Genomic DNA, 6,229 nt, shown 5'->3' with positions numbered 1-6,229 from the left:
GACATGGATGGAGCTGAAAGCCATTATCCTCAGCAAACTAATGCAAGAACAGAAAACCAAACACCATATATTCTCACTTTTAAGTGGCAGCTGAACAATGAGAACACATGGACACAGGGAGGGGGCAACAACGCTGGGGCCTGTCAGGGTGGTGGGGAGAGGGAGAACTAATGCATGTGGGGCTTAATACCTGGGTGATGGGTTAATAGGTGCAGCAAACCACTGTGGCACACATTTACCTATGTGACAAACCTGCGTGTTCTGCTTATATATCCTAGACCTTAAAATTAAATTTCATTAAAAAGACAAAACGAAACAGAAAAACACTACCTACTGGGTACTGTGCTTGTTACCTGGGTGGTGAAATAATCTGTACACCAAACCCCCACGACGTGCAATTTACCTCCTGTACAACCCTAAAGTCCAGCGGCTGCGTCCTTTTGTAGCAGGCAAGCATGGAAGTGGGACAGGAGGCGGAATTCGATACTGGCTGTCTGCCGCCTGAGCCCTAGGCTAGCCACCATGTTGCAGAGAGCCCACTCCTCCATCAGATTAAAGACTCCTCTCTCATATTCTCCCAAGTTCCAATGCCTCATAATTAGTCCCATGCAAAGGAAGCTCAGCTTCCAAAAGTCTCGGTCTCTGCCCGGCAAAGAAGACCTTGCTTTTACCACATATAAAACAGTTTAGTTCAATAGCTCTCAATCTTGACTACACATTAGAGTCACCTGGGAAGCTTTTACAAAATCCCGGTGATTGAGCTGCACCTGTGGAGAGCCTGATTCGCATGTTCTGAATTGGGGCCAGAGTATGGCTTATATTTGAAAAGCTGTCCATGTAGTTTAATGTGCAGCGGAGTAAAGCAGTTCCAGCTTCCTTGCTCATTGTTTTAGCTTTTCCATTCTAGTATGAGATTATATTCTTTTACATAGCAAAAGACCTAATCATTTCTTTTTTTCTTTCTTTCTTTTTTTCCTTGTCACACCACTGACTGAAGTAAAACAACACAGCATGCTACCACTTCCCCCAAAAGCGGTGTTTCCATTCTCCCCTTTCTTGATGGCTCACTAGATCATTAGCCACAGCCCCATTGAGTGCTTTTAAAAAGGGAGCTAATCATTTCTTTCACCCACCAAAAGGGAATCCCAATTTATGACCTTTAACAAAACAAATAACAAGCAGAAGCTTTGACATTATTCATTTTCCTTAAAGGCTGCAAAGACCCCCAGATCAAATCTGTAGGCTGGGTTCAAGGCCAAGGGCCTAAGTTTTTTCCACGTTGGGAGCTTGTCCTAACCCACAGAGAGACCAGTCCCTATATAGGTCTAGGATCATGGTAGTGGGTTGAATCTCAACTCTCTTTTCTAGAACAAACCTAGGGAGATAAGATTTTTCCAATTTTTATACTTTCCTGATTCACTGCAGCAAACACTTCCATCTCTTTATTTCACTGAAATTTCATCTAACTTGGCCAGAATGATGCCCAATACATCAAATATCCGTCCTCATCTCTATTCTCTTGCTCAATTTCATTTCGGCCCGCCCCCAGGCTCAGCACTTGGCTCTGAACTTTATCTCTTCTCCATACTTCCTCATATAAGAAATCGTGGTGAGATCTTTAGCAATTTCACCACCCTTTATTCTAAGAGTTGTGCTCAGTGCTGAGGATACAATGGAGAGTTCATACCGATGTAGTCTTGGCCTCAAAGGGCTTATACTCTAGTGGGAAGGGACAAACTTCTTCATAAATGGCAATTGTTATAAACACAGGCTGCCTTAAAAAAAGAGGGTGGGGAACAGATATCTGTAAGAACATGTAACAAAGGGATGTGTCAATTTTCTGAGATAAAGGAAGCTCCAGCGTTTAAGCTGGGATCTAGAAGACGAGTAGGTGAAATTGGCAGGTGGAATGGCTTTGGGACTCCTCAGTTGGCTGGTGAACTCCTTGAAGAGAGACATTGAGTCTAGAACTTTCGTTGTACCCAACCTTCAGCGTCAAGCTTCAGAAGCTTGGCAAGTATCTATTGATAGAAGATTTTCCAAATAGCAAAACACTTCTGAGATGATTATCTGCCCATCCAGCACATCTCCTCTAGATAGAGGAACAGATCCTCTCCCTCCAAATGAATGACACCCCTCACCCCAATCCCTCAGCCAATTCCCTGTGGAAGACAATTGTCTCCTATGCCCTGGGCCATGGAGAATGTTTCCAGGATAGGAAAGTGATCAGGCAGGGCCCAGCATAGCTTTTCTCTGGAATTTCTCCATTTGGAGTTGAAGGGACAAGAAGATAAAAAAATATGAAACTGAAGCAGCTGGTGACCCACCCCCTTCTCTGCCACATGGAAAAATCTCATCTTTTTTTTCTTTTTTGAGACAGGGTCTCGCTGTTGTCGCTGGAGCTGGAGTGCAATGGTGCGATCTTGGCTCACTGCAATCTCTGCCTCCCAAGTTCCAGCAATTCTCCTGCCTCAGCCTCCCAAGTAGTTGAGATTACAGGCACCCACCATGATGCCCAGCCAATTTTTGTATGTTTAGTAGAATTGGGGTGTCACCATGTTGGTCAGGCTGGTCTCGAACTCCTGACCTCAGGTGATCCACCTGCCTCAGCCTCCCAAAGTGCTGGGATTACAGGTATGAGCCACCGTGCCCAGCTGAGAAATCTCATATTTCATCAGTGAGAATAACAAAGAGAGATCAGAAAATACGTCATAAAGATGAGGTAGAGTTCTGAAGTATTGGGGTCCAGTTCCAATCCAGGTGCCCTTGGAGTTTCCATGATTCCTACAAGACTTGGTTTAATGTTGTGAGCTACCCCAGTTATAGGATTCACAGTTCTCCTCATTTCAGACAATTTGAGGTGAGTTGAGATTCCACCTGTTTCAACTGACAGAATCCTGATGAACTTGGCTCAACTCCTGTTCATAAACAGATTTTTTTTCTTTAAGTACTGGGATACATGTGCTGAACGTGCAGGTTTGTTCCATAGGTATGCATGTGCCATGGTGATTTGCTGCACCTGTCAACCCGTCATCTAGTTTCAGCCCTGCATACATTGGGTATTTGTCCTAATGCTCTCCCTCCACTTACCCCCACCCCCTGACAGGTCCTGGTATGTGATGTTCCCCTCCCTGTGTCCATGTGTTCTCATTGTCCAAATCCCCCTTCTGAATGAGAACATGGGGTGTTTGGTTTTCTGCTCCTGTGTTAGTTTGCTGAGAGTGATGGTTTCCAGCTTCATCCATGTACGTGCAAAGCACAAGAACTCATTCTTTTATATGACTGCATAGTATTCCACAGTGTATTGTGCCACATTTTCTTTATCTAGTCTATCACTGATGGGCATTTGGGTTGGTTCCAAGTCACAGACTTTTGAGAGGTCTAACTTGTCTTTAATTAGTAGCCAAATGAGTGTCCAGGATTTATTATAAGCCAAATTAACAAAGAATATGGCATTGGGGCTATTGAGATGAAAAAGAAGTAGGTACTTCTGTTTGGCACAATCAGTAAAGGGAACACCCAAGAATTAGTTATAAAACAGTACGGCAAGAACAGTGACAAAATTACGTACAGGATACAGTAATCTACTATTCCATCATAATTCCAATTGCATCTTGTCATTTGTATGTTATGGAGAGCTAGTTTTTAAATGATGTTTGTCCTCTCAGTTTTTTAAGCGTGCAAGTGGAATATACATTTTAAAATGCATGACGCTTTAGAAAAATAAGCCTGACAATTGACCTTTTTCATTCAACTGTGTGCCCATTTTGATGATTAATTTTAGGTGTCAACTTGACTGGATTAAGGAATACACAAATAGCTGGTAAAGCATGATTTCTGGGTGTATCTGTGGGAGTGATTTTGGAAGAGACTGGCATTTGAATCAGTGCACTGGGTATAGAAGATCTGCCTTCACCCCCTGGAAGTGAGCATCATCCAATTGGCCGATAGGCCAGTTAGAACAAAAATGCAGAAGAGAAGCGAATTCTCTCCTCTCTTTTGGAACTGATACACATTAGAACTCTGGGTTCTCTGATGTTTGGACTGGACTTTGGTATTTGCACCAGTGGCCTCCTGGGTTTCTCAGGCCTTTGGCTTTGGACTGAGATTTACACCATCAGTTTCCCTGGTTCTGAGGCTTTCAGACTTGGAATGAGCCACACCCCCAGCTTTCCTCATTCTTCGTCTTGCAGATGGCCTATCATGAGATGTCTCAGCCTCTGTGACCCTGAGAGTCAATTCCTCTAGTAATCGCTCATATATATAAAGTCATACATTGTTTAACGATGGAGACACAGCCTAAGAAATGTGTCGTTAGGTGATTCTGTTGTTTTGCAAACATCACAGAGCGTTATGTACACAAACCTGGGTGGGAGAGCTTCCTATACTCCTAGGCTATATGGTATGGCCTACTGCTTCTAGGCTACAAACCTGTAGAGCATGTTACTGTACTGAATACGATAGTACTAAATACCGTACCATAAGCAATCGCAACACAGTGGTAGTTTGTGTATCTAAACATAGTTCAACATTAAAAAGGTGCAATAAAAATATGATATAAAAAGACAAAGAATGATACACCTGTATAGAGCCCCTGGGGAACCACTGTTGTATATGCAGTCCGTCACTGACCGAAACATCATTATGTGGTATACAGTATATGTACAGTATCGGTTCTGTCTCTTTGGGGAAAATTAACTAATACAACTACTTATAATTTTGAATCAGGCAGCCAATCACCATACCTTTTTCTTTGCTATAGAGTAACAAATTATTTTAGAACAGGAAAGTTCAGGAAACATATTTGGTATAGACTAAATTTTTGTGCTTCCCCAAAATATTCATAAATTGAGACCTAATTCCCAATGTAATGGTATTAGGAGGTGGGACCCATCCCTTCCACCTTGAAATACACTTGATCTTGGACTTCCCGACCTTCAGAACTGTGAGAAACAAATTTCTATTGTTTCTAAGCTACCCAGTATTTTTGTTTTAGCAGCCTATATGGACTAAGAGAATATGGTTAGAGCAGGAAGTTGAGTAAACACATTGTTGCAAACCTTCCCCTCCTTTACCACGAATAGATTGATTTTTCTGCTTTCTTCACATATTTTCAACCCTTTCACTATTTTCCTCGGCCCCTTCGCGGGTTGAATCAAATCCTCTCTGAAACAGAATGAACTAGGACCCGAGGCTGTAATTCAAGATAAGAAGAGCATCCTCTCCGGGTGGATCATGAGGTCAAGAGATCGAGACCATCCTGGTCCACATGGTGAAACCCCGTCTCTACTAAAAATACAAAACATTAGCTGGGCATGATGGCGCGTGCCTGTAATCCCAGCTACTCAGGAGGCTGAGGCAGGAGAATTGCCTGAACCCAGGAAGCGGAGGTTGTGGTGAGCCGAGATTGCGCCATTGCACTCCAGCCTGGGTAACAAGAGTGAAACTCCGTCTCAAAAAAAAAAAAAAAAAAAAAGAAGAGCATCCGCTCTTTGCTTGTGATTCCTCTATGGGTATGTTCAGTGCCAGCTGGGGGTGCTAGACAGCACTGAGACCAACCAGGGGAGTACTGAGGAGAGCACTCAGCCTCCTGTAGCCTGCGTGGCCTGGGGCAATTAACCAGCCTCTGTGGATCTCTATTTGCTTATCAGTTAAATGGGGATGATAATATTACCTTCTCACAGGGTTCCATAGTGTCTGTTGAGTAGTAGTGGCCAATGAATGCCAGCTTCCCTCTTTCTATGGTACTGGGTCTGGCGTGGGTTGCATGCCAGCATGATGTCAGATCTCCCTCTGTTCTGGGCACAGGGAAGTCTTTCACAGCCCGAGATGTGGCCATTTATATACCCCCACCCCCCAGATTATCTCATTTATTCATTTTGAAGTTAGTTTTTACTTTAGATGGATCATTTTCTCTTTGGTAAAGGTGACTTTGAATTACATTTATTTTCCCCAATGTGTTAACAACAAGGCTCGGTGGAGTAATCAACAAGCAATATAAAAAAAGTTTGAAACTGTTTTCATCCACATAATAAGAATTAAATCATTTCAACCTCTGTATCATTGAGTACCAATCAGCAGGATCCTCCAGGGTGACTTTCAGCCAGCTGTCAGTCTCCTTAGCTCATCTTGTTGATTTAATGAGGAAAATCATTATCAGATTTTTATTAATTGTCTGAAGCAGTGCTAAGGAAGAGAGAGATGGAAATAGAGATAAATAGAGATGGAG

At 42.9% G+C, this 6,229-nt stretch overlaps 1 non-coding gene across 1 annotated transcript; it reads right to left on the bottom strand.

The window, feature by feature from the left end:
• Nucleotides 1-974: 974 nt before the first annotated feature.
• Nucleotides 975-1,110, bottom strand: LOC120363816 (small nucleolar RNA SNORA21). The gene has a single exon (XR_005579253.1). It is a non-coding gene; the product is annotated as a small nucleolar RNA SNORA21 (small nucleolar RNA).
• Nucleotides 1,111-6,229: the final 5,119 nt, after the last annotated feature.

This window comes from Saimiri boliviensis, chromosome 3, assembly GCF_048565385.1.
Source record: "Saimiri boliviensis isolate mSaiBol1 chromosome 3, mSaiBol1.pri, whole genome shotgun sequence".
NCBI classification, from domain to species: Eukaryota; Metazoa; Chordata; class Mammalia; order Primates; family Cebidae; genus Saimiri; species Saimiri boliviensis.
Note: the sequence above shows the minus strand (reverse complement) of the source record. Positions and strands in the feature narration are given on the sequence as shown.